Raw genomic sequence first — 26,094 nt, forward strand, 5'->3', positions numbered from 1 at the left:
TGAGCTTCATGTCCTCACCCACAAGATGAGCATCGTTGTGTTCTGGGATCTTGGGCTTTAGCTTCCTTAGGACATTTTCCTCTTCTTCTTCAGCAACAGTCTCAGGCACTGGGGCCTTGTTCTTCTCAGTGGCTGGGATGCTTCTTGTGTTTCTCTTTGGTGCACTCTTAGGCTTAGATGCAGCCTTAGGTGCTTCCTTGGGCTTGGATGCAGCTCCCCCTGACCTTATGGCATCTCCCATAAGCTTGGGTGCCTTGGACGCTGGTGCAGCTGCCTCTTCTTCCTCTTCCTCTTCCATGATGGAAGCTTTGCCAAGCACCCTAGCCACAGTCTTCTTCACTCTTTCTTTCCTCTTCTTGCCCTCAGCAGCAATGGGCTCAATGGGAGCAGGCTTTACGGTTGAAGCTCTAGCCTTTGACATGGGCTGCCTGCCTGCTGGCCTTTTGATTTTCAGGCCTGGCTTTGTGCCTGCTGCTGGTTCAGCTCTCTTTGATGTAGCCTCTTCCTCTGCTACATAGTCCTCATCTTCAGAGTCAGAAGTCCTCTTCTTCCTTTGACGTGTGGCAGCTTTAGGCAGGTTGCTGGGTGTGCTCCTGCTGCCATCATCTGAGGAACTTGAGGGGCTAGTGCCCTCACTCATCACTACTTGCTGCTCTGACATATTTTGGCTATCACTTTGATCAGACATGCTGCAACTGACTGCTGACCCTGTGAATAGATTATAGATGAGGTAGAAAGGATGAGCATCACAAAATGCAGAGATTTTTGCAAAAGAATAATTCAAAAACCTAGTTTTAGTTTCCCACTGAAATCATCTCGGATCTACCGACTTTCAAACTCGGTGATACCGAAGCAGTTTTAGAACCTAAACTAGTGAACTCGGTAGGACCGAGTCACAGTTCGGTGGCACCGAGACTGCTAGGGTTTCACTGAGTTCAAAAATCGGTCACACCAATAAGTAATTCTCGGTCAGACCGAGTCTCACTTGTGCAATGGCATAAGCCAAATCGGTGGGACCGAGTTTTTCAACTCGGTGGGTCCGAGATGGTTTCGGCGGAGACCTAAACCTAGAATTTTCGAATCAAACCTAATCTATGAGCGTTTTGACTGGATAGGAGTTTATCAAACGTGGCTAGAAACAATATGATCACAATGTGCTAGGAATCAGATTGAGGAATAGCACAAAGATCAAGTCCATACCCTAGTTCGGCGGGGACTTGCTACGGCGGCAACGGCGGGGCAGAAATCCCGTTGACGGCGACGGAGACCAGCGACTGGAGGCTGCTGGCGGCGAGAAGACGATCCGGAGACCTCGAGGGCAGAGCAGGCTATCGCGCGGGCGAAGGGGTTCGGAGAAATTTCTAAATTTTGCCCGTGACTATATATAGCCTGACCCTGTCGGTGTGACCGAGTGGAACGACTCGGTGGCACCGAGATTCATAACTGCGTGCAGTTATTGAAACTCGATGTGACCGAAAGGTTCAAATCGGTTGCACCAAGATCGAAAACCTAGATCAACTTAATGATCTCGGTAGGACCGAAAGTGGAGTATCGGTCAGACCGAGAATCATAAAGAGGTTTTGGAAGTTTAAGTCTATGACGAATCGGGGACTCCGAGCGCTCCTCACACAGAGTGGTTCGAATCTGACTTGATCAAATTTCGTGATGCAGCATGAATAGAGTTTGAGATGAGAAAAGCATAGAAAGCTAGAGGAGGTTCTTAGGCATTCTTGTCCATCCACTTGGCAAAAAAAGAGATAAAGCCGAACAATCAAAGCAACAAGTGGATGTCCTCAAATGAGTAAAATATGCAACCAGCATGCTCACACAATAAGATGGCAAATGAAATATGTGGCAAGGCATGCACAACCAATTCTAGCATCTATCAAGCAAGTTGCGATGACTAGGTCATCTATATATGAGTATATTGACTTAGGAGTCAAGTGAGAACACTTGATCATAGGTCATACTCATCATTTAAGCTCAAGTGGGGTTACCACTTTTACATAAAGCATTGTTGTGTTCACATCTTTAGAGTTGCTTTAGCTCAAGTCTTAGAGTAAAGCTCCCCCTAGATGTGATATCCCCCCTAAGAGGGATGAACTAACCTTGGGTTTTGTCGATGATGACTTCATGTAGATATTGAAGATGTGGATGCTCAATGTTGATGTAGATTTCTTGGAGCTATCCATTTGAGTGAATTGCACTTTCAATACCTACATGCGTTAGTCCCACAAGGAACAAACAAGGATATCCATAGACATAGAGTGATGCACACAAAAGATGATGTCCATGAAAACTTTTAGGTTACCTTGTCCCTTGTCTTACCAACAAGAGGGTTTGTGACTCCTTGAACTAGTGCAAGATGTGGAAGTTGATTGCACTTGTTCTTGCCAAAATGATAAGAGTGAAGTATGTTGGCGGAGTCACCCTTAAGAACTTTCTAGTTCTTCTTCTTTTGGATCCACATCATCTTGATGGGAATCCTTGGAGTTGTAGTCGTACTTGATGAAGTGGAACTTGAAGTAGTCTTGGGAATCCACTTGACTAAGGTCTTAGGAGCTTCTTCAAATGCATCAATTTCCTCTTGAAGCTTGTCCTTGCCTTTTTGCTCGTAGTCTTGTGGTGGAAGATCATCTTGAGCTTGTGTCCCCTTGAAAGATGTATACTTCTCTTGCTGAGGGACAAACTTTGTCTTGGGGTATTGATCTTCTTCCCATTCAACTCCATTGGCATTGAACTTTCGTTCAAAACCAACACCTTGATTCTTCCGGTGCATTCCTTGCTTGCGCACAATTTCCTCGAATTGCTTACTCCCTGCAAGGCTTTTGTACACTCCTTTCTCTATAATTCCCTTCAATAAGCTATTTTCTTGCTCAAGTGTAACTTGGCTAAGAGAATCATTAGTGGAATCAAGAGAACTACTAGAAGCAACAATATTGGATTTAGCATGATCATTGTTACTACTAGAGGAAGAATCTTTCTTGTTAGACTTGACTTGAGGCATGTAAGTGGATAAGAGTAAACGCTTGGCAATGTAAGAAGAACTTTTCTTGCGGAGATCATCATTGATTGCCTTTAAGAACTCATGCTCTTGCTCAAGATTGAGCTTTTCAAAGCGTAGTTTCTCATGAGCCCTTAAAAGTTCTCGATGATCTTAGAAGATAGTGTCATGAGCTAACTTAAGAGTTTTTAGTTCTTTAGTTAGAGCCTCAGTCTTCTCCTTATCATTCTCATTCGTTTTATCTTGATTAGCATGATTAATTGGTCTTTCATCATAGTATTCATCACTAGAGTTGTCACCAAGCAAATCATCACCTAACAAGTCATCTTCATCACTATTGAAACCAACATACTCGGGGTGTGTTACCTTAGGACCTTTGGCCATGAAGCATCTTCCAATTCCTTCATTTGGTGAGTCAAATATGTCGTAGGAGTTGGTTGACACAAGTGCTAGACCGGCAACACCTTCATCCTGAGTATCTTCGGAGTCGGAGTGATAACTTCTCTTGGAGTGGCTGTCGGAGTCAGATACCCATTCACCAACATGAGCTTGATGTCTTCGTCTTTTGTAGCTCCTTGATGATTTTTCCTTCCTTTCCGAATCCTTGCTTCTCCGTGAGTATCTTCGTTCATAACGATCATCTCTACTCCTTCTCTCTCTTGGTGGTGATCCTTTGCTTCTTCTTTTTGGAGAATCTTCTCTTCTCTTGTAGGGAGCCGTACACTCATTGGAATAGTGTCCAGGTCTTCCACAATTGTAACAGTTTCGCTCTCAACTAGAAGATCTTTTGTCATTGTAGGACCTTGACTTGGAGCTTCTATCTTTGCTTCTACTCTTGTAGAACTTGTTGAAGTTCTTCACCGTTAAGCTCAATTTTTCATTGAAGTCTTGTTTCTCACTTGATGATGTAGGGGCTTCACACGAGGCTTTATAGGCACCACTTGATTTGTTGTGAAGTTCCTCTTTATCCTTAAGTGACATCTCATGAGCAACAATTCTTCCAATCACCTCCGTTGGCTTGAGATCTTTGTAATTGGGCATCATTTGGATTAATGTGCACACGGTATCATATTTTCCATCCAAGGTTCTTAGAATCTTCTTGATGATGAATCTATCGGTCATCTCTTCACTTCCTAAGCCGGCAATCTCATTTGTGATGAGAGAAAGCCTAGAGTACATTTCAGCGACACCTTCACCATCCTTCATCTTGAACTTGTCAAGTTGGCTTTGAAGCACATCCAACTTGGATTCCTTGACGGAGTCGGTACCTTCGTGCATATCAATAAAAGTGTCCCAAATTTCCTTTGCATTCTCAAGACGGCTGATTTTGTTGAATTCTTCGGGGCACAATCCGTTGAAGAGAATATCACAAGCTTGACCATTGTATTCAATATCTTCAACTCATCCGCGGTAGCTTCACGGTTTGGTTCTCTCCCAACAAAGAAGTCACCTTGCAAACCAACACACACAATAGCCCAAACGGCGGGGTTATGTCCAAGAATATGCATTTTCATTTTATACTTCCAACTAGCAAAATTAGTACCATCAAAGTAAGGACCTCTACGGTGATAATTTCCCTTGCTAGACGCCATACTCTCCTAGGTTGTGAAACCAAGGCTATGACCACCAAAAGCTATGGAGATCAAGAAAATGGAGACCAAAGCTCTGATACCACTTGTAGGATCGAAAGTATGTCTAGAGGGGGTGATTAGACTACTTGACCAAATAAAAACTTAACCTTTTCCCAATTTTAGTTCTTGGCAGATTTTAGCTATTTTAGGACAAGTCAAGCAATCATCACACAATTCAAGCAAGCATGCAAAGAGTATATTGGCAGCGGAAAGTAAAGCATGCAACTTGCAAGAATGTAAAGGGAAGGGTTTGGAGAATTCAAACGCAATTGGAGACACGGATGTTTTTCCCGTGGTTCGGATAGGTGGTGCTATCCTACATCCACGTTGATGGAGACTTCAACCCACGAAGGGTAACGGTTGTGCGAGTCCACACAGGGCTCCACCCAAGGGCAACGGTTGCGCGAGTCCACACAGGGCTCCACCCACAAAGGGTGCACGAAGAAGCAACCACCCACAAAGGGTCCACGAAGAAGCAACCTTGTCTATCCCACCATGGCCATCGCCCACGAAGGACTTGCCTCACTAGCGGTAGATCTTCAGGAAGTAGGCGATCTCCTTGCCCTTACAAACTCCTTGGTTCAACTCCACAATCTTGTCGGAGGCTCCCAAGTGACACCTAGCCAATCTAGGAGACACCACTCTCCAAGAAGTAACAAATGGTGTGTAGGTAATGAACTCCTTGCTCTTGTGCTTCAAATGATAGTCTCCCCAACACTCAACTCTCTCTCATAGGATTTGGATTTGGTGGAAAGAAGATTTGAGTGGAAAGCAACTTGGGAAGGCTAGAGATCAAGATTCATATGATAGGAATGGAATATCTTGGTCTCAACACATGAGTAGGTGGTTCTCTCTCAGAACATATGAGTTGGAATGGTGTGTGTGTTCTGATGGCTCTCTCACTAAATGAGAAAGAGGTGGAGGGGTATATATAGCCTCCACACAAAATCCAACCGTTACACAGTTTTCCAATCTCGGTGGGACCGAATCAGAAAACTCGGTCTGACCGAAATAGTAAACCTAGTGACCGTTAGGAATTTCGGTGGGACTGACATGCAACTCGGTAGGACCGATTCGGTTAGGGTTTGGGCATAACGTAATCTCGGTGAGACCGATTACACAAACTCAGTTTGACCGAATTTGGTAACTAGCTAACCAGAGAGTTGGTCAGGCAAACCCGGTGGGACCGATTTGCTCTTTCGGTGAGACCGAGTGGAACTTGGTGAGACCGAAAAGTTACAAAGGGGAAACACTGAGTTTACATTGCAATCTCGGTGGGACCGATTCGCTCTTTCGGTGGGACCAAAAAGTTACCAAAGGGAAACAGAGAGTTTGCAACCCCATCTCGGTGAGACCGAGATCCCTATCGGTAGGACCGAATTGCTAGGGTTTGGCAGTGGCTAATGACAAGTGAAACTCGGTGGCGCTGGATAGGAAGAATCGGTAGGACCGAGTTTGGCTTAGGGTTTGGGTCATATGTGGATATGGGAAAGTAGTTCAGGATTTTGGAGCATATAATTAAGCACATTAAGCAAGAGGCTCATTAAGCAACACCTCATCCCTCCTTGATAGTATTGGCTTTTCCTAAAGACTCAATGTGATCTTGGATCACTAAAATATAAAATGAAGAGTCTTGAGCTTTTGAACTTGAGCCAATCCTTTGTCCTTAGCATTTTGAGGGTTCCACTTTCACATCCATGCCATGCCAATCATTGAGCTTTCCTGAAACAATCATCTTGGAATAGCATTAGCTCAATGAGCTATATGTTGTTCTGAATTACCAAAACCACCTAGGGATAGTTGCATTTTCACTACCCGAGATCCACTGGTTTTGACACCGACATTGGTGCTTTCATTGATAGTTCAACTGTGCCGTCACCGTAAGGCTTGATGGCTCCTTCGATCATCGGCAACGATGCGATCCAGGGTGAGGTTTTCTGCCTCGGACAGATCTTCGTATTCGGCAGCTTCGTAGTGCGGGCCAACTCGCTTGGCCATCTGGAGCAGATCGAGAGATACGCCCCTGGCCATCAGGTCAGGTTTGGAAACTTGAACTATACTGCCTACATCCATGGAGACTTGATCTTTGACGGATTCGAGCCCATGTTAATTGTGCCGCACAATCATGATGAGCATGACTTAGCTCTGCCGTCGGACAGTGTTCGGGAGATCACACCTGCAACCACTTCGGTCCTCAATCCGGAACAAATTGCGCCATCTGAGGATGGGCGGATGGACCCCGCCACGGAGGCCGCACACTCAGTGGCGATAGAGCCGAATACTGACTTCACCTCCTACGAGACCCGTGTTGCCGAACCATTGGATTCGTCCTCGGCCATGGGCTCCGAGCCGCCTGTGTCCGTGCCTATCGAATCCGATTGGGAACCGATCATGGAGTTTACCTCCGCGGATATCTTTCAGCACTCGCCCTTTGGCGACGTGCTAAACTCGTTGATACTTGTTTTGCCTTCCTATGCTAGTTGATTATTGTTCCCATAAGTTGTTTGCTCACAAAATCCCTATGCATAGGAAGTGGGTTAGACTTAAATGTGCTAATCATATTCTTCATGATGCTCTCTTTATGTTTCAATTCTTATCTTTATGTGAGCATCATTGAAATCATAATGCCTAGCTAGGGGCGTTAAACGTTAGCGCTTGTTGGGAGGCAACCCAATTTTATTTTAGTTTCTTGCTTTTTGGTTCTTCTTAGGAATAAGTAATCCATCTAGCTTCTGTTTAGATGTGGTTTTATGTTTTAATTAGTGTTTGTGCCAAGTAGAACCTTTGGGAAGACTTGGGTGAAGTCTTTATGATCATGCTGTAAAAAACAGAAACTTTAGCGCTCACGAGATTTGCTTCAACTTTTCACTGGAGAGTGCTATTTAGTTGATTCTTTTTGCAGATGATTACTAGACAAATTCCTTAGGTCCACCACTTTATTTTATAATTTTTGGAGTTACAGAAGTTTGCGTTAGTTACAGATTACTACAGACTGTTCTGTTTTTGACAGATTCTGTTTTCATTGTGTTGCTTGCTTATTTTGATGAATTTATGGCTAGTAAAATAGTTTTTAAACTATAGAGAAGTTGGAATACAGTAGGTTTAACACCAATATAAATAAAGAATGAGTTCATTACAGTACCTTGAAGTGGTGTTTTGTTTTCTTTCGCTAACGGAGTTCACGAGTTTTCTGTTAAGTTTTGTGTTCTTAAGTTTTCAAGTTTTGGGTAAAGATTCGATGGACTATGAAATAAGGAGTGGCAAGAGCCTAAGATTGGGGATGCCCAAGGCACCCCAAGGTAATATTCAAGGATAACCAGGCGTCTAAGCTTGGGGATGCCCCGGAAGGCATCCCCTCTTTCGTCTTCGTTCATCGGTAACTTTACTTGGAGCTATATTTTTATTCACCACATGATATGTGTTTTGCTTGGAGCATAATTTTATTTTCTTTAGCTTTGCTTTCTGTTTGAATAAAGTTTCAAGATCTGAAATTATTAAATGGGAGAGTCTTAAATTTGTTGCATAATTATACAACTACTCATATCTTTCGGAGTAGTTTGTTGTTTGCTCTAGTGCTTCACTTATATCTTTTAGAGCATGGTGGTGGTTTTATTTTGAAGAAATAGATGAACTCTCATGCTTCACTTATATTATTTTGAGAGTCTTAAATAGCATGGTAATTTTCTTAAAAATCTTAATATGCTTGGTATTCAAGATTTGTAAAACTTTCTTATGAGTGTGTTGAATACTAAGAAAAGTTTGATGCTTGATGATTGTTTTGAGATATGAAGATGGTGATATTAGAGTCATGCTAGTTGAGTAGTTGTGAATTTGAGAAATACTTGTGTTAAAGTTTGTGATTCCCATAGCATGCACGTATGGTGAACCATTATGTGATGAAGTCAGAGCATGATTTATTTATTGATTGTCTTCCTTATGAGTGGTGGTCGGGGACAAGCGATAGTCTTTTCCTACCAATCTATCCCCCTAGGAGCATGCGCGTAATACTTAGCTTTGATAACTTCTAGATTTTTGCAATAAGTATATGAGTTCTTTATGACTAATGTTGAGTCCATGGATTATACGCGCTCTTCTTCCTTCCACCATTGCTAGCCTCTCTAATACCGCGCACTTTTCGCCGGTATCATACACCCACCATATACCTTCCTCAAAACAGCCACCATACCTACCTATCATGGCATTTCCATAGCCATTCCGAGATATATTGCCATGCAACTTTCCACCGTCCCGTTTATTATGACACGCTCCATCATTGTCATATGGCTAGCATGATCATGTAGTTGACATCATATTTGTGGCAAAGTCACCGTTCATAATTCTTTCATACATGTCACTCATGAGTCATTGCACATCCCGGTACACCGCCAGAGGCATTCATATAGAGTCATATCTTGTTCTAAGTATTGAATTGTAATTCTTGAGTTGTAAGTTAATAAAAGTGTGATGATCATCATTATTAGAGCATTGTCCCAGTGAGGAAAGGATGATGGAGACTATGATTCCCCACAAGTCGGGATGAGACTCCGGACGAAAAATAAAAAAAAAAGAAAAAAAGAGGCCATAAAAAGAGAAAAGGCCCAAAAATAAAAAATAAAAAAAAGAGAGAAAAAGAGAGAAGGGACAATGCTACTATCCTTTTACCACACTTGTGCTTCAAAGTAGCACCATGATCTTCATGATAGAGAGTCTCCTATGTTGTCACTTTCATATACTAGTGGGAATTTTTCATTATAGAACTTGGCTTGTATATTCCAATGGTGGGCTTCCTCAAAATGCCCTAGGTCTTCGTGAGCAAGCGAGTTGGATGCACACCCACTTAGTTTCTTTTGTCTAGCTTTCATACATTTATAGCTCTAGTGCATCCGTTGCATGGCAATCCCTACTCACTCACATTGATATATATATTGATGGGCATCTCCATAGCCCGTTGATATGCCTAGTTGATGTGAGACTATCTTCCCCTCTTTTTGTCTTCTCCACAACCACCATTCTATTCCACATATAGTGTTATATCCATGGCTCACGCTCATGTATTGTGTGAAGATCGAAAAAGTTTTGAAAATGTCAAAAGTATGAAACAATTGCTTGGCTTGTCATCGGGGTTGTGCATGATTTAAATACTTTGTGTGGTGAAGATAGAGCATAGCCAGACTATATGATTTTGTAGGGATAACTTTCTTTGGCCATGCTATTTTGAGAAGACATAATTGCTTTGTTAGTATGCTTGAAGTATTATTACTTTTATGTCAATATGAACTTTTGTCTTGAATTTTTCGGATCTGAATATTCATATCACAATTAAGAAGAATTACATTGAAATTATGCCAAGTAGCACTCCACATCAAAAATTATCTTTTTTATCATTTACCTACTCGAGGACGAGTAGGAATTAAGCTTGGGGATGCTTGATACTTCTCCAACGTATCTATAATTTTTGATTGCTCCATGCTATGTTATCTACTGTTTTGGGCAATATTGGGCTTTATTATCCACTTCTATATTATTTTTGGGACTAACCTATTAATCGGAGGCCCAACCCAGATTTGCTATGTTTAGCCTATTTCAGTGTTTCGAAGAAAAGGAATATCAAACGGAGTCGAAATGGAACGAAATCAACTGGAGAGTTATTTTTGGAAGGAAAGCTACCGGATGGACTTGGACCCCACGTCAGGAGCTAAGGGAGTTGGCCACGAGGGTTGGGGCGTGCCCACCCCCCTAGGGTGCGCCCCCCTGCCTCGTGGGGCCCTCGAAGCTCCACCAACGTACTTCCTGCACCCATATATACCTACGTACCCTAAAACTTCCCGAACAGAGATTAGATCGGGAGTTCCGCCGCCGCAAGCCTCTGTAGCCACCAAAACCTAATCGGGACCCTGTTCCGGCACCCTACCGAAGGGGGGAACCCTCACCGGTGGCCATCTTCATCATCCCGGCGCTCTCCATGACGAGGAGGGAGTAGTTCACCCTCGGGGCTGAGGGTATGTACCAGTAGCTATGTGTTTGATCTCTCTCTCTCTCGTGTTCTTGATTTGGCACGATCTTGATGTATCGCGATCTTTGCTATTATGGTTGGATCTTATGTTTCTTCTCCCCCTCTACTCTCTTGTAATGGATTGAGTTTCCCCTTTGAAGTTATCTTATCAGATTGAGTCTTCAAAGATTTGAGAACAGTTGATGTATGTCTTGCCGTGCGTATCTGTGGTGACAATGGGATATCACGTGATTCACTTGATGTATGTTTTGGTGATCAACTTGCGGGTTCCGCCCATGAACCTATGCATAGGGGTTGGCACACGTTTTCGTCGTGATTCTCCGGTAGAAACTTCGGGGCACTCTTTGAGGTTCTATGTGTTGGTTTGAATAGATGAATTGAGATTGTGTGATGCATATCGTATAATCATATCCACGGATACTTGAGGTGACATTGGAGTATCTAGGTGACATTAGGGTTTTGGTTGATTTGTGTCTTAAGGTGTTATTCTAGTACGAACTCTAGGGCCGTTTGTGACACTTATAGGAATAGCCCAATGGATTGATTGGAAAGAATAACTTTGAGGTGGTTTCGTACCCTACCATAATCTCTTCGTTTGTTCTTCGCTATTAGTGTCTTTGGAGTGACTCTTTGTTGCATGTTGAGGGATAGTTATATGATCCAATTACGTTATTATTGTTGAGAGAACTTGCACTAGTAAAAGTATGAACCCTAGGCCTTGTTTCCTATCACTGCAATACCGTTTACGCTCACTTTTACCGCTTGCTACCTTGCTGTTTTTATATTTTCAGTTTACAAAAACCTGTATCTACCATCCATATTGCACTTGTATCACCATCTCTTCACTGAACTAGTGCACCTATACAATTTACCATTGTATTGGGTGTGTTGGGGACACAAGAGACTCTTTATTATTTGGTTGCAGGGTTGCTTGAGAGAGACCATCTTCATCCTACGCCTCCCAAGGATTGATAAACCTTAGGTCATCCACTTGAGGGAAATTTGCTACTGTCCTACAAACCTCTGCACTTGGAGGCCCAACAACGTCTACAAGAAGAAGGTTGCGTAGTAGACATCACTATATTACGATCATGCAAAGCAATATGACAATAAATGCTCAAGTCATGTATATGATGATGATGGAAGTTGCATGGCAATATATCTCGGAATGGCTATGGAAATGCCATGATAGGTAGGTATGGTGGCTGTTTTGAGGAAGATATAAGGAGGTTTATGTGTGATAGAGCGTATCGTATCACGGGGTTTGGATGCACCGGCGAAGTTTGCACCAACTCTCGAGGTAAGAAAGGGCAATGCACGGTACCAAAGAGTCTAGCAATGATGGAAGGGTGAGAGTGCGTATAATCCATGGACTCAACATTAGTCATAAAGAACTCACATACTTATTGAAAAAATCTATTAGTCACCGAAACAAAGTACTACACGCATGCTCCTAGGGGGATAGATTGGTAGGAAAAGACCATCGCTCGTCCCCGACCGCCACTCATAAGGAAGACAATCAATAAACACCTCATGCTCCAGCTTCGTTACATAACGGTTCACCATGCGTGCATGCTACGGGACTTGCAAACCTCAACACAAGTATTTCTCAATTTCACAATTACTCGACTAGCATGACTCTAATATCACCACCTTTATATCGCAAAACTATTGCAAGGAATCAAACATATCATATTCAGTGATCTACAAGTTTTATGTAGGGTTTTAGGACTAACCATGTGAATGACCAGTTCCTGTCATCTCTCTAAATAGATATAAGTGAAGCACAAGAGTTTAATTCTTTCTACAAAAGATATGCCCATGCTCTAACAAATATAAATGAAGCAAAAGAGCATTCTACAAATGGCGGTTGTCTAAGTGAAGAGAAACAGGCAATCCAAACTTCAAATGATATAAGTGAAGCACATGAAGCATTCTATAAAGCCATACTCAAAGAGTATAAGTGAAGTGCAAAGAGCATTATATAAATCAACCAAGGACCATCTCATACCAGCATGGTGCATAAAATAAAAAATGAAAACTAAATGCAAAAGACGCTGCAAGATTTGCACATATCACATGAATGAAACGAATTCGAAAACATACCGATATTTGTTGAAGAAAGAGGGGATGCCTTCCGGGGCATACCCAAGCTTAGACGCTTGAGTCTCCTTGAATATTTACTTGGGGTGCTTCGGGCATCCCCAAGCTTGATCTCTTGCCTCTCTTCCTTCTTCTCACATCGAAACCTTCTCGATCATAGAACACTTCATCCACACAAAACTTCAATAGAAAACTCAGTAAGATTCGTTAGTATAATAAAGCAAATCACTACTCTAAGTGATGTTGAAAACCAATTCTTATTTTGTTTTTGCATTTTGTCTACTGTAATATAGCTTTTTCATGGCTTAATCCACTGATATAAATTGATAGTTTCATTAAAACAAGCAAACTATGCATCAAAAACAGAATCTGTCTAAAACAGAACAGTCTGTAATAATCTAAACATTCACAATACTTATGATACTTGAAAATTTCTGCCAAAATTAGGAAAATAAAAACTTTGTATAGAGAGACAGTGCAAAAAGAATCAGAACCATTTGACATTCCAGTAAAAAATGTAAAATCGAGCACTACAGCCAAAGTTTCTGTCCTGCATCGTACAAACCAACAAGCATTGTAAACATCCTAAAGGCAAACCTTTGCACATTATTTTTATAATACAATGGAATTGTACAAGGGGATAATTATTTTTGTTGAAAAGTTTCTGTAATCAAGATTCGCAAAGTTGCCGTGAGCATGAATAAAGTTCAAGGAGCTCTCCCACTTCAACAATGCTTGTCTTTCTCACTTTCACTTTCCTTTTTGAAAAGTTTTGGGTTCCCCTATTTATTTTTGTTGTTTTTAAACTATATGAAAGCACTCAACAGAAATAAATGACTCTCTAAAACTTCTGGGTTGTCTCCCTGGCAGGGCTTTCTTTAAAGCCATTAAGCTAGGCATATAGTGCTCAAGTAGTGAATCCACCCGGATCCCAAGGTATATCAAAGCAAATTTTAATTAGCAATGATTTGGCATTTAGTAGTGAGCACAAAGCAACATGTATCATGTAATGACGAAGTCTAACTCTCTTCCTATGCATCGGCATGTCATAAAAGAACAACTGATGCACACATAGTAGATGCCAATGCATAGTATAAACAATTTCTTGCAATTTTCTCGTGTTGGAAACATAGAGAGGCGGAGATATAGTTCCTCTCTCATTATAATTGCAAGTAGGAGCAGCAGGCACATGCATATTATATTCATTAAAATCATCATGTGCAACGGTAAAAGGCAACCCATCAATATAATCCTTAATAAAAGCAAACTTCTCCGATATAGTGTAGTTTGGAGAATTCAAAAAGATAATAGGACTATCATGCGTGGGTGCAATAGCAACAATTTCATGTTTAACATAAGGAACTATAGCAAGTTCATCTCCATAAGCGTAATTAATATTGGCATCTTGGCCACAAGCATAGCAAGCATCATCAAAAAGGGATATTTCAAGAGAATCAACGGGATCATAACAGTCATCATAGCAATCATCCTTCGGTAAGCACGAAGGGAAATTAAACAATGTATGAGTTGAAGAGTTACTCTCATTAGAAGGTGGGCACGGGTAGCTAATCTGCTCTTCCTCCTTTTGTTCTTCGCTCTCCTCCTCATCTTTTTCATCCAATGAGCTCACAGTTTCATCAATTTCTTCTTCCATAGACTCCTGCAAAATATTAGTCTCTTCTTGGACAGCGGAGTATTCCTCAATATATGGTTTAACATAGGCATTAGAAGCCTAATTATCATAACAATATTGAAGTATGGCAAAATTTTCAGATTTGTAAAGAGTAGCACCATACTTTTCAATCAAAGAAGCAATTTCATAAGCACCCTTAAAAGCAACAAATTCTTCAATTTGTTGAACATCATAGTAACTATAAACACCCTAAGCATACGAAGATACGATTCCATTATCACTAAACTCACATTGATAGGGAAGGTGTTTCTTACGGTTTTCCGAACAACAAGTAAAATCATATATTTCACATAAATTCCAAGCATAGCATTGCAACCGATGAATTTGATCCAGTAAAAGTTTCCCTTTTTCAGATATGCGGTGTCGCACATAACAAGCATGCTCATCTAAGGATTTGCCCTCAACTAAGCTAGTTGGGGTTTCGGCACGAGCACATAGGGATCGAAGATGATCCAAGTAATAAGCTTTAGCGGTGTGATAGATTTTGAGTGGTTCTTCAACCATTGGCTCAGTAGGTACAACTAATTTTTTTGGTATTTTGCATCTCCTACCCATGACTAAGGATATAAAACAACTAAGAACATCAAATAAAAATTACTTAGTGATAAATCAAACAAGCACACACAAGAATATTCACCCCACGCTATTGCTCCCCAGCAACGGCGCCAGAAAAAGGTCTTGATAACCCACAAGTATAGGGGATCGCAACAATTTTCGATAAGTAAGAGTGTCGAACCCAATGAGGAGCTAAATGTAGAACAAATATTCCCTCAAGTTCTATCGACCACCGATACAACTCTACGCACGCTTAACGTTTACTTTACCTAGAACAAGTATGAAACTAGAAGTACTTTGTAGGTGTTTTTGGATAGGCTTGCAAGAAAATAAAGAGAGCGAAAATAAAACTAGGGGATGCTAAGGTAACGAAACAACTAAAGTATATATAGTGAGTGTGGAAAAGTGGTGGTAGGAGTTGCGAAATTGTCCCTTAAGCAATTGACTAGTTTACTAGACCGATAGCAAGTTTCATGTGGGAGAGGCCACTGCTAGCATGTCATCCCTTACTTGGAATTCTATGCACTTATGATTGGCACTATTAGCAAGCGTCCGCAACTACTAATGTTCATTAAGGTAAAACCCAACCATAGCATTAAGATATATTGGTCCCACTTCAATCCCGTATGCATCAATTTCTATGCTATGCTGAAGCTTCTGTCACCCTTGCCCTCCAATACATAGTCCTATCAACATACAACTAACCCTATGGTGTGATCCACGCGCGTGCTCATATGATGGGCACCAAAGGACAGCAACATAACCACAAGAAAATTAAATCAATCATAGCAATTCATCAACCACCGATAGGACAACGAAAATCTACTCAAACATCATAGGATAGCAACACATCATTGGATAATAATATGAAGCATAAAGAACCATGTTCAAGTAGAGGGTACAGTGGGTTGCAGGAGAGTGGACCACTATAGATATAGGGGGAAGGTGATGGAGATGTTGGTGAAGATGGTGGAGGTGTCGGTGTAGATCACGGTGATGATGATGGCCCCCGGCGGCGTTCCGGCGCCACCGGAAGCGAGGGGGAGAGAGCCCCCCTCCTTCTTCTTCCTTGACCTGCTCCCTAGATGGGAGAAGGGTTTCCCCTCTGGTCCATGGTCTTCATGGCGTGGGAGGGGCGAGAGCCCCTCCGAGATTGGATCTGTCTCTCTGTCTCTCTCTGTTTATGCGTTTTGTTCTGCTGCATTTTCACCGTTTCGGGTATATATGGAGATCCGTAACTCCGATTGGACTGAAACCTTCGACATGATTTTTTTCCAAAAATTATCTTTCTTGCAGCCAAAGAAGGGCATCAACTGCCTTACGGGTGGCCCACGAGGGTGGGGGCGCACCCTCCTGGTACGGGCGTGGGCCCCTGCCTCGTGGCCACCTCGGACACCGTTTTGCGCTGATCTTTCTCCCAGATTTTCCAAATATTCCAAAAATAAGCTCCGTCCGTTTTTATCCCGTTTGGACTCCGTTTGATATGGATATTCTGCGAAACCAAAAACATGCAACAGACAGGAACAGGCACTGGGCACTGGATCAATATGTTAGTCCCAAAAATAGTATAAAAAGTTGCCAAAAAGTATAAGAAAGTTGTAGAATATTGGCATGGAACAATCAAAAATTATAGATACGACGGAGACATATCAGCAGACCCGTGGCAAACTAGCCTCCATCAACTCATCTTGCCGCATCGAGCGCGAGACAAGCTCGGTCCTGCTGTCGGGCGCGAGACGGACATGGTACTGCTACCGGGCACGAGATGGGCTTGGTCCTGCTGCCAGGCACGAGATGGGCTCGGTCCTGCTGCCCTAGCTAAAGACTAACGATGGGCCACAGCTGGGAGAGGTGAGGGAGTCCTGGATTAGGGGGTCCTCGGACAGCCGGACTATATACTTTAGTCGGACTGCTGGACTATGAAGATACAAGATTGAAGACTTCGTCCCGTGTCCGGATGGGACTTTCCTTGGCGTGGAAGGCAAGCTTGGCAATACGGATATGTAGATCTCCTCCCTTGTAACCGACTCTGTGTAACCCTAGCCCCCTCCGGTGTCTACATAAACCGGAGGGTTTAGTCCGTAGGACAAGTGGACAACAACAATCATACCATAGGCTAGCTTCTAGGGTTTAGCCTCTACGATCTCGTGGTAGATCAACTCTTGTAATACTCATATCATCAAGATCAATCAAGCAGGAAGTAGGGTATTACCTCCATTGAGAGGGCCCGAACCTGGGTAAACATCATGTCCCCCGCCTCCTGTTACCATCCGCCTTAGACGCACAGTTCGGGACCCCCTACCCGAGATCCGCCGGTTTTGACACCGACATTGGTGCTTTCATTGAGAGTTCAACTGTGCCGTCACCGTAAGGCTTGATGGCTCCTTCGATCATCGGCAACGATGCGATCTAGGGTGAGGTTTTCCGCCTCGGACAGATCTTCATATTCGGTGGCTTCGTAGTGCGGGCCAACTCGCTTGGCCATCTGGAGCAGATCGAGAGATACTCCCCTGGCCATCAGGTCAGGTTTGGAAACTTGAACTATACTGCCGAAATCCATGGAGACTTGATCTTCGACAGATTCGAGCCCATGTTAGGTGCACCGCACAATCACGACGAGCATGACTTAGCTCTACCGTCGGACAGTGTTTGGGAGATCACACCTGCAACCACTCCGGTCCTCAATTCGGAACAAATTGCGCCATCTGAGGACGGGCGGATGGACCCCGCCACGGAGGCCGCACACTTAGTGGCTATAGAGCCGAATACTGACTTCACCTCCTACGAGACCCGTGTTGCCGAACCATTGGACTCGTCCTCGGCCATGGGCTCCGAGCCACCTGCGTCCGTGCCTATCGAATCCGATTGGGAACCGATCATGGAGTTTACCTCCGCGGATATCTTTCAGCACTCGCCCTTTGGTGACGTGCTAAACTCGTTGAGGTCTCTCTCTCTGTCAGGAGACCCTTGGCCGAACTATGTCCGGCTAGAATGGGATGCGTACGACGAAGAAATTCGCTCCCCACCCACCACCCACTTAGTAGCCACTGTCGACAATATAACCGACATGCTCGATTTCAGCTTTGAAGACATCGACGGTATGGACGACGATGCAGGAGACGAACAGGAACCATCGCCCACAGGGCGCTGGACAGCCACTTCATCACATGATATATACATGGTGGATACACCCAGAGAAGACAATGATGAGGAACAGGAGGATGCAGCGAAGGATAACCCCCTCAAGAAGCAACCAAAGCGACGATGCAGACGCCGCTCCAAATCCCGCCTCAGCAAAAACAGCGATAACAGCGCAAGAAAGAATGAGACCCCGGTCGACTCCAATGCAACAAAGCAGGACGAGCCAGCGGACGGCGAACATAGTACAGAGCCACTGTCTGATCATGTCGACGCCGAGGGTAGAAATCATCAACCTGTCTCCGGAGAGGAGAATAGTCCGGATGACGATATACATATCATCCCGGACAGGAACTTGGAACAAGAGAACCTCCACAGAGGGCTTATTGCCACCGCGAGGAGTCTTAAGAAGCAGAAACAAAGGCTTAAGGCCGCGCAAAATACACTCATCAGTAGATGGAACAAAGTGCTGGACACTACAGAAAAGTACGGTGGCAGTCGCCACACAAAGAGTTACCCAAAGCGCAAGCTGCTGCCTGAATTCGATGATGAGGCCTTAGAGCCTACACAGCTGAAAAATAAAACTGCTGATCGGTCGGATCGACCACCTCGTGGCCACGATAGGGTGGCTAACGAGGCTTCACATAAGTCAGCACACGATTTACATGAGGACTTGCATCAAAAAGGCGGCATTACCAGATCCATCTACGGATCTAGGAAGCGCGCTCCAGCGCAGAATCAAAACTGAACACTACAACCGTCAGAACACCACGATACATCCAAATACAGGGATACCGCACACCCCCTATGCTTCACCGATGAGGTACTAGATCACGAATTTCCAGAAGGATTCAAACCCGTGAACATAGAGGCGTACGACGGAACGACAGACCCTGGGGTCTGGATTGAGGACTTCATCCTCCATATCCATGTGGCTCGCGGAGACGATCTCCACGCCATCAAATACTTGCCCCTCAAGTTGAAAGGACAGCTCGGCACTGGCTGAAGATCCTCCCCAAAAATTCAATTGGAAGTTGGGAGGAGCTTGAGGATGCTTTTAGGGTTAACTTTTAAGGGAGCTATGTCCAACCTCCGTACGCAGGTGATTTAAGTCATATAATTCAACAGCCCGGAGAGTCAACCCGAAAGCTTTGAAACAGGTTTCTCACTAAGAAGAATCAAATCGTCGATTGCCCGGACGCCGAAGCCTTAGCAGCTTTCAAACACAGCGTCCGAGATGAATGGCTTGCTAGACACCTCGGCCAAGAAAAGCCAAGGACAATGGCAGCCCTAACAAGCCTCATGGCCCGCTTTTGCGCGGGCGAAGATAGCTGGATGGCCCGTAGTAGCATCAGCGACCCAGGCACATCTGAAGTCGGGGATGGCAATGGAAAACCACGACGCAGTAAAAGCAAGCGTCAAAATAACAAAGACAGCCCAGACAACACGGCGGTAAACGCCGGATTTAGGGGCTCTCAACCCGGTCAGCAGAAAAAGCCTTTCAAAGGCAACAGAGATGGACCGTCCAACCTAAACAAGATTCTAGACAAATTATGTCAGATTCATGGCACCTCCGACAAACCTGCAAATCACACCCATAGAGAATGTTGGGTCTTCAAGCAGGCTGGCAAGTTAAACGCCGAACACAAGGGGAGGGAGACACCAAGTGAAGACGAGGATGAGCCTCACCAGCACAGCACTGGGGGGCAGAAAAAATTCCCACCAGAGAGCAAACATGCACTCCAAGACATATGCACCATAGAGCCCATCACCCCTAAGTTCAACCCTTGGTCGGCCTGCCCGATCACTTTTGATCGCAGGGATCACCTGATAAGTATCCGGCACGGAGGATTGGCTGCCTTGGTGCTAGATCCAATTATCGACGGATGCCATCTCACCCAAGTCCTCATGGACAGCGGCAGTAGTCTTAATCTGATATATCAAGGCACAGTCCGCAAAATGGGGATAGACCCGACAAGAATCAGCCAAAGCAATACTACCTTTAAAGGAGTAATACCAGGCCCAGAGGCCCACTATATGGGCTCTCTAGTACTAGAGGTTGTATTTGGTTCTCCCGACAACTTCCGAAGTGAAAAGTTAACCTTCGACATCGCTCCATTCCGAAGCTGCTATCAAGCACTACTCGGAAGAACAGCTTTCGCTCGTTTTAATGCAGTACCGCATTACGCTTCTCTTAAGCTTAAGAAGCTCGGTCCACGTGGCATCATCATAGTTAGCGGAAATGTTGAGCGTCCCTTACGCGCGGAAGAAAGTGTGGCGGCTTTAGCAGCCGAACACTAAACGGCCTCTCCAACCAGAATAAATGATCGGTCGTCAAGACCGCGAACACGATTAGACGAGTCTGGCGCATCACTAGCTATAACAGCTTAGATAAACCTGAGATTGGTTTGACGGATATACCCCTATAGGCGGTACCAGGGGCTTCCCGCATGTAAAAAGTACTATAGTTCGGCTCGACCTTACTTATCTTGTATTTTAATGGTTTATTGAGAATAACCAATTTTTCGCACAACAACTTTCACCTAACTTCTTCTCCTTAATAGATGATAAAAGTGCTACACGCTTCCAGGACACGGCACAACGGAGACACAGGCGCAGACGTGCAGCAGGGCCCCGCTCAAAGGTTTCTTTTTAGATTAAGACCCTGTGTAAACCTTTTTTACTGTCTCTTGTTGCTTCACATCCTCCGGGTACTCAGTATAACCGAGAGGGATGCTGACGTTATTGGCATTTCGCCACGTCAGAATAATGCATGTACCTAGACACTAGGAGTTCATTATCAAGGGCGTTACCCAGCCTGGTATATGTTGTAAAGACCGAATACCTTAGGGAGTGTTCGTGTTGGGGAACGTAGCATAAATTCAAAATTTTCCTACGTATCACCAAGATCTATCTATGGAGTCATCTAGCAACGAGGGAGGAGTGGATCTACATACCCTTGTAGATCGCGCGCGGAAACGTTCAAGAGAACGGGGTTGATGGAGTCGTACTCGTCGTGATCCAAATCACCGATGATCCTAGCGCCGAACGGACGGCACCTCCGCGTTCAACACACGTACGGAGCAGCGACGTCTCCTCCTTCTTGATCCAGCAAGTGGGGATGAGAGGTTGATGGAGATCCAGCAGCACGACGGCGTGGTGGTGGAAGTAGCGGGATTCCAACAGGGCTTCGCCAAGCGCTGCGGGAGGAGGAAGATGTGTCATGGGAGGGAGAGGGAGGCGCCAGGGCTTAGGTGTGGCTGCCCTCCCTTCCCCCCACTATATATAGGGCCAAGGGAGAGGGGGGCGCAGCCTTGGCCCTTCCTCCAAGGAAGGGTGCGGCCAGGGAGGAGTCCATCCTCCCTAAGGCACCTAGGAGGTGCCTTCCCCCTTTAGGACTCTTCCTTTCCCTTATCTCTTGGCGCATGGGCCTCTTGGGGCTGGTGCCCTTGGCCCATATAAGCCAAGGCGCACACCCCTACAGCCTATGTGGCCCCCCCCGGGGCAGGTGGACCCCTTTGGTGGACCTCTGGACCCCTTTCGGCACTCCCGGTACAATATCGATAATGCGCGAAACTTTTCCGGCAACCAAAACAAGACTTCCCATATATAAATCTTTACCTCCGGACCATTCCGAAACTCCTCGTGACGTCCGGGATCTCATTCGGGACTCCGAACAACTTTCAGGCTACCGCATACTAATATCTTTATAACCCTAGCATCACCTAACCTTAAGTGTGTAGACCCTACGGGTTCGGGAGACATGCAGACATGACCGAGATGACTCTCCGGTCAATAACCAACAGCGGGATCTAGATACCCATGTTGGCTCCCACATGTTCCATGATGATCTCATCGGATGAACCACGATGTCAAGGACTTAATCAATCCCGTATACAATTTCCTTTGTCTAGCGGTACGATACTTGCCCGAGATTCGATCGTCGGTATCCTGATACCTTGTTCAATCTCGTTACCGGCAAGTCTCTTTACTCGTTCCGTAACACATCATCCCGTGATCAACTCCTTGATCACATTGTGCACATTATGATGATGTCCTACCGAGTGGGCCCAGAGATACCTCTCCGTTTACACGGAGTGACAAATCCCAGTCTCGATTCGTGCCAACCCAACAGACACTTTCGGAGATACCTGTAGTGTACCTTTATAGCCACCCAGTTACGTTGTGACATTTGGCACACCCAAAGCACTCCTACGGTATCCGGGAGTTGCACAATCTCATGGTCTAAGGAAATGATACTTGACATTAGAAAAGCTTTAGCATACGAACTACATGATCTTGTGCTAGGCTTAGGATTGGGTCTTTGTCCATCACATCATTCTCCTAATGATGTGATCCCGTTATCAATGACATCCAATGTCCATGGTCAGGAAACCATAGCCATCTATTGATCAACGAGCTAGTCAACTAGAGGCTTACTAGGGACATGGTGTTGTCTATGTATCCACACATGTATCTGAGTTTCCTATCAATACAATTCTAGCATGGATAATAAACGATTATCATGAACAAGGAAATATAATAATAACTAATTTATTATTGCCTCTAGGGCATATTTCCAACAGTCTCCCACTTGCACTAGAGTCAATAATCCAGTCACGTCGATGTGATTAACACTCAAGGTCACATCCCCATGTGACTAACACCCAAAGAGTTTACTAGAGTCAATAATCTAGTTCACATTACCATGTGATTAACACTCGATGAGTTCTGGGTTTGATCATGTTATGCTTGTGAGAGATGTTATAGTCAACGCGTCTGAATCTTTCAGATCCGTATGTACTTCGCAAATCTCTATGTCATCTTGTAGATGCAGCTACCACGTTCTATTTGGAGCTATTCCAAATAACTGTTCTACTATACGAATCCAGTTTACTACTCAGAATAATCTGGATTAGTGTCAAAGTTTGCATCGGTGTAACCCTTTACGACGAACTCTTTTACCACCTCCATAATCGAGAAAATTCCTTAGTCCACTATTTACTAAGGATAACTTTGACCGCTGTCCTATGATCCATTCTTGGATCACTCTTGTACCCCTTGACTGACTCATGGCAAGGCACACTTCAGGTGCGGTACACAGCATAGCATACTGTAGAGCCTACGTCTAAAGCATAGGGGACGACCTTCGTCCTTTCTCTCTACTCTGTCGTGGTCAGGTTTCGAGTCTTACTCAATGTTCACACCTTACAACATAGCCAAGAACTCCTTCTTTGCCGATCCATTTTGAACTCCTTCAAAATCTTGTCACGGTATGTATTCATTTGAAAGTACTATTAAGCATTTTGATCTATCCTTATAGATCTTAATGCTCAATACTCAAGTAGCCTAATCCAGTTTTTCCATTGAACAACACTTTTCAAATAACTCTGCATCCTTCCCAGAAATTCTACATCATTTCTGATCAACAATATGTCAGCAACATATACTCATCAGAAATTCTATAGTGCTCCCACTCACTTCTTTGGAAATACAAGTTTCTCATAAACTTTGTATAAACCCAAAATCTTTGATCATCTCATCAAAGCGCACATTCCAACTCCGAGATGCTTACTCCAGTCCTTAGAAGGATTGCTAGAGCTTTGCATACTTATTAGCATCTTTCAGGATTGACAAAACCTTCCGGTTGTATCACATACAACCTTTCCTCAAGAAAATCGTCGAGGAAACAATGTTTTGACATCCTATCTGCAAGATTTCATAAATAATGCAGTAATCGCTAATATAATTCCAACAGACTCTTGGCATCGCTACGAGTGAGAAAGTCTCATCGTAGTCAACTCCTTGAACTTGTCGGAAAACATCTTAACGACAAGTTGAGCTTTTTTAATGGTGATACCTACCATCATTGTCCGTCTTCCTTTTAAAATCCATATGTACCTAACAGCCTTACGGCCATCAAGTAGTTCTCCCAAAGTCTACACTTTGTTTTCATATATGGATCCTCTCTCGGATTATATGGCCTCGAGCCATTTTGGAATCCAGGCCCACCATCGCTTCTCCATAGCTCGTAGGTTCATTGTTGTCTAGCAACATGACTTTCAAGACAGGATTACGTACCACTCTGAAGTAGTACGCATCCTTGTCATCCCACGAGGTTTGGTAGTGACTTGATCTGAAGTTTCATGATCACTATCATAAGCTTCCACTTTAATTGGTGCAGGTGCCACAGGAACAATTCCTGTGCCCTGCCACACACTAGTTGAAGAGACGGTTCAATAACCTCATCAAGTCTCCACCATCCTCCCACTCAATTCTTTCGAGAGAAACTTTTCCTCGAGAAAGGACCCGATTCTAGAAACAATCCCTTATTGCTTTCGGTTCTAAGATAGGAGGTATACCCAACTGTTTTGGGTGTCCTATGAAGATGCATTTATCCGCTTTGGGTTCGAGCTTATCAGCCTGAAACTTTTTCACATAAGCGTCGCAGCCCCAAACTTTTAAGAAATGATAGCTTAGGTTTCTCTAAACCATTGTTCATACGGTGTCATCTCATCGGAATTACGTGGTGCCCTATTTAAAGTGAATGTGGTTGTCTCTAATGCCTAACCCATAAACTATCGTGGTAATTCGATAAGAGACATCATGGTATGCATCATATCCAATAGGGTGCAGTTATGATGTTCGGACACACCATCACACTATGGTGTTCCAGGTTGTATTAGTTGTGAAACAATTTCCACAATGTCTTAATCTGTGCCAAACTCGTAATTCAGATACTCACCTCTATGATCATATCATAGATATTTTATCCTCTTGTCACGACGATCTTTCAACTTCACCCTGAAATTACTTGAACCTTTCAATAATTCAGACTCGTGATTCATCAAGTAAATATACTCAACATCTACTCAAATCATCTGTGAAGTAAGAACATAACAATATCCACTACATGCCTCAGCACTCATTGGACTGCACACATCAAAATGTATTACTTCCAACAAGTTGCTTTCTAGTTCCATTTTACTGAAAATGAGGCTTTCAGTCATCTTGCCCATGTGGTATGATTTGCATGTCTCAAGTGATTCAAAAACAAGTGAGTCCAAACGGTCCATTTGCATGGAGTTTCTTCATGCATATACACCAATAGACATGGTTTGCATGCCTCAAACTTTTCAAAAACGAGTGAGCCCAAAGATCCATCAACATGGAGCTTCTTCATGCGTTTTATACCGATATGACTTACGTGACAGTGCCACAAGTAGGTGGTACTATCATTACTATCTTTTTGGCATGAACATGTGTATCACTACGATCGAGATTCGATAAACCATTCATTTTAGGTGCAAGACCATTGAAGGTATTATTCAAATAAACAGAGTAACTATTATTCTCTTTAAATGAATAACCGCATTGCGATAGACATAATCCAATCATGTCTATGCTCAACGCAAACACCAGATAACAATTATTTAGGTTTAACACCAATCTCGATGGTAGAGGAAGCGTGCGATGCTTGATCATATCAACATCGGAAACACTTCCAACACATATCGTCAGCTCACCTTTAGCTAGTCTCCGTTTATTCCATAGCTTTTATTTCGAGTTAATAACACTTAGCAACCGAACCAGTATCTAATACCCTGGTGCTACTAGGAGTACTAGTAAAGTACACATTAACACAATGTATATCCAATATACTTCTATCGACTTTGCCAGCCTTCTCATCTACCAAGTATCTAGGGTAATTCTGCTCCAGTGGCTGTTCCCCTTATTACAGAAGCACTTAGTCTCGGGTTTGGGTTCAACCTTGGGTTTCTTCACTAGAGCAGCAGCTGATTTGCCGTTTCATGAAGCATCCCTTTTTGCCCTTGCCCTTCTTGAAACTAGTGGTTTCACCAACCATCAACAATTGATGTTCCTTCTTGATTTCTACTTTTGTGGTGTCAAACATCGCGAATATCTCAAGGATCATCATATATGTCCCTGATATATT

The sequence above is a fragment of the Triticum aestivum genome, chromosome 3A (genome assembly GCF_018294505.1).
Source record: "Triticum aestivum cultivar Chinese Spring chromosome 3A, IWGSC CS RefSeq v2.1, whole genome shotgun sequence".
NCBI classification, from domain to species: Eukaryota; Viridiplantae; Streptophyta; class Magnoliopsida; order Poales; family Poaceae; genus Triticum; species Triticum aestivum.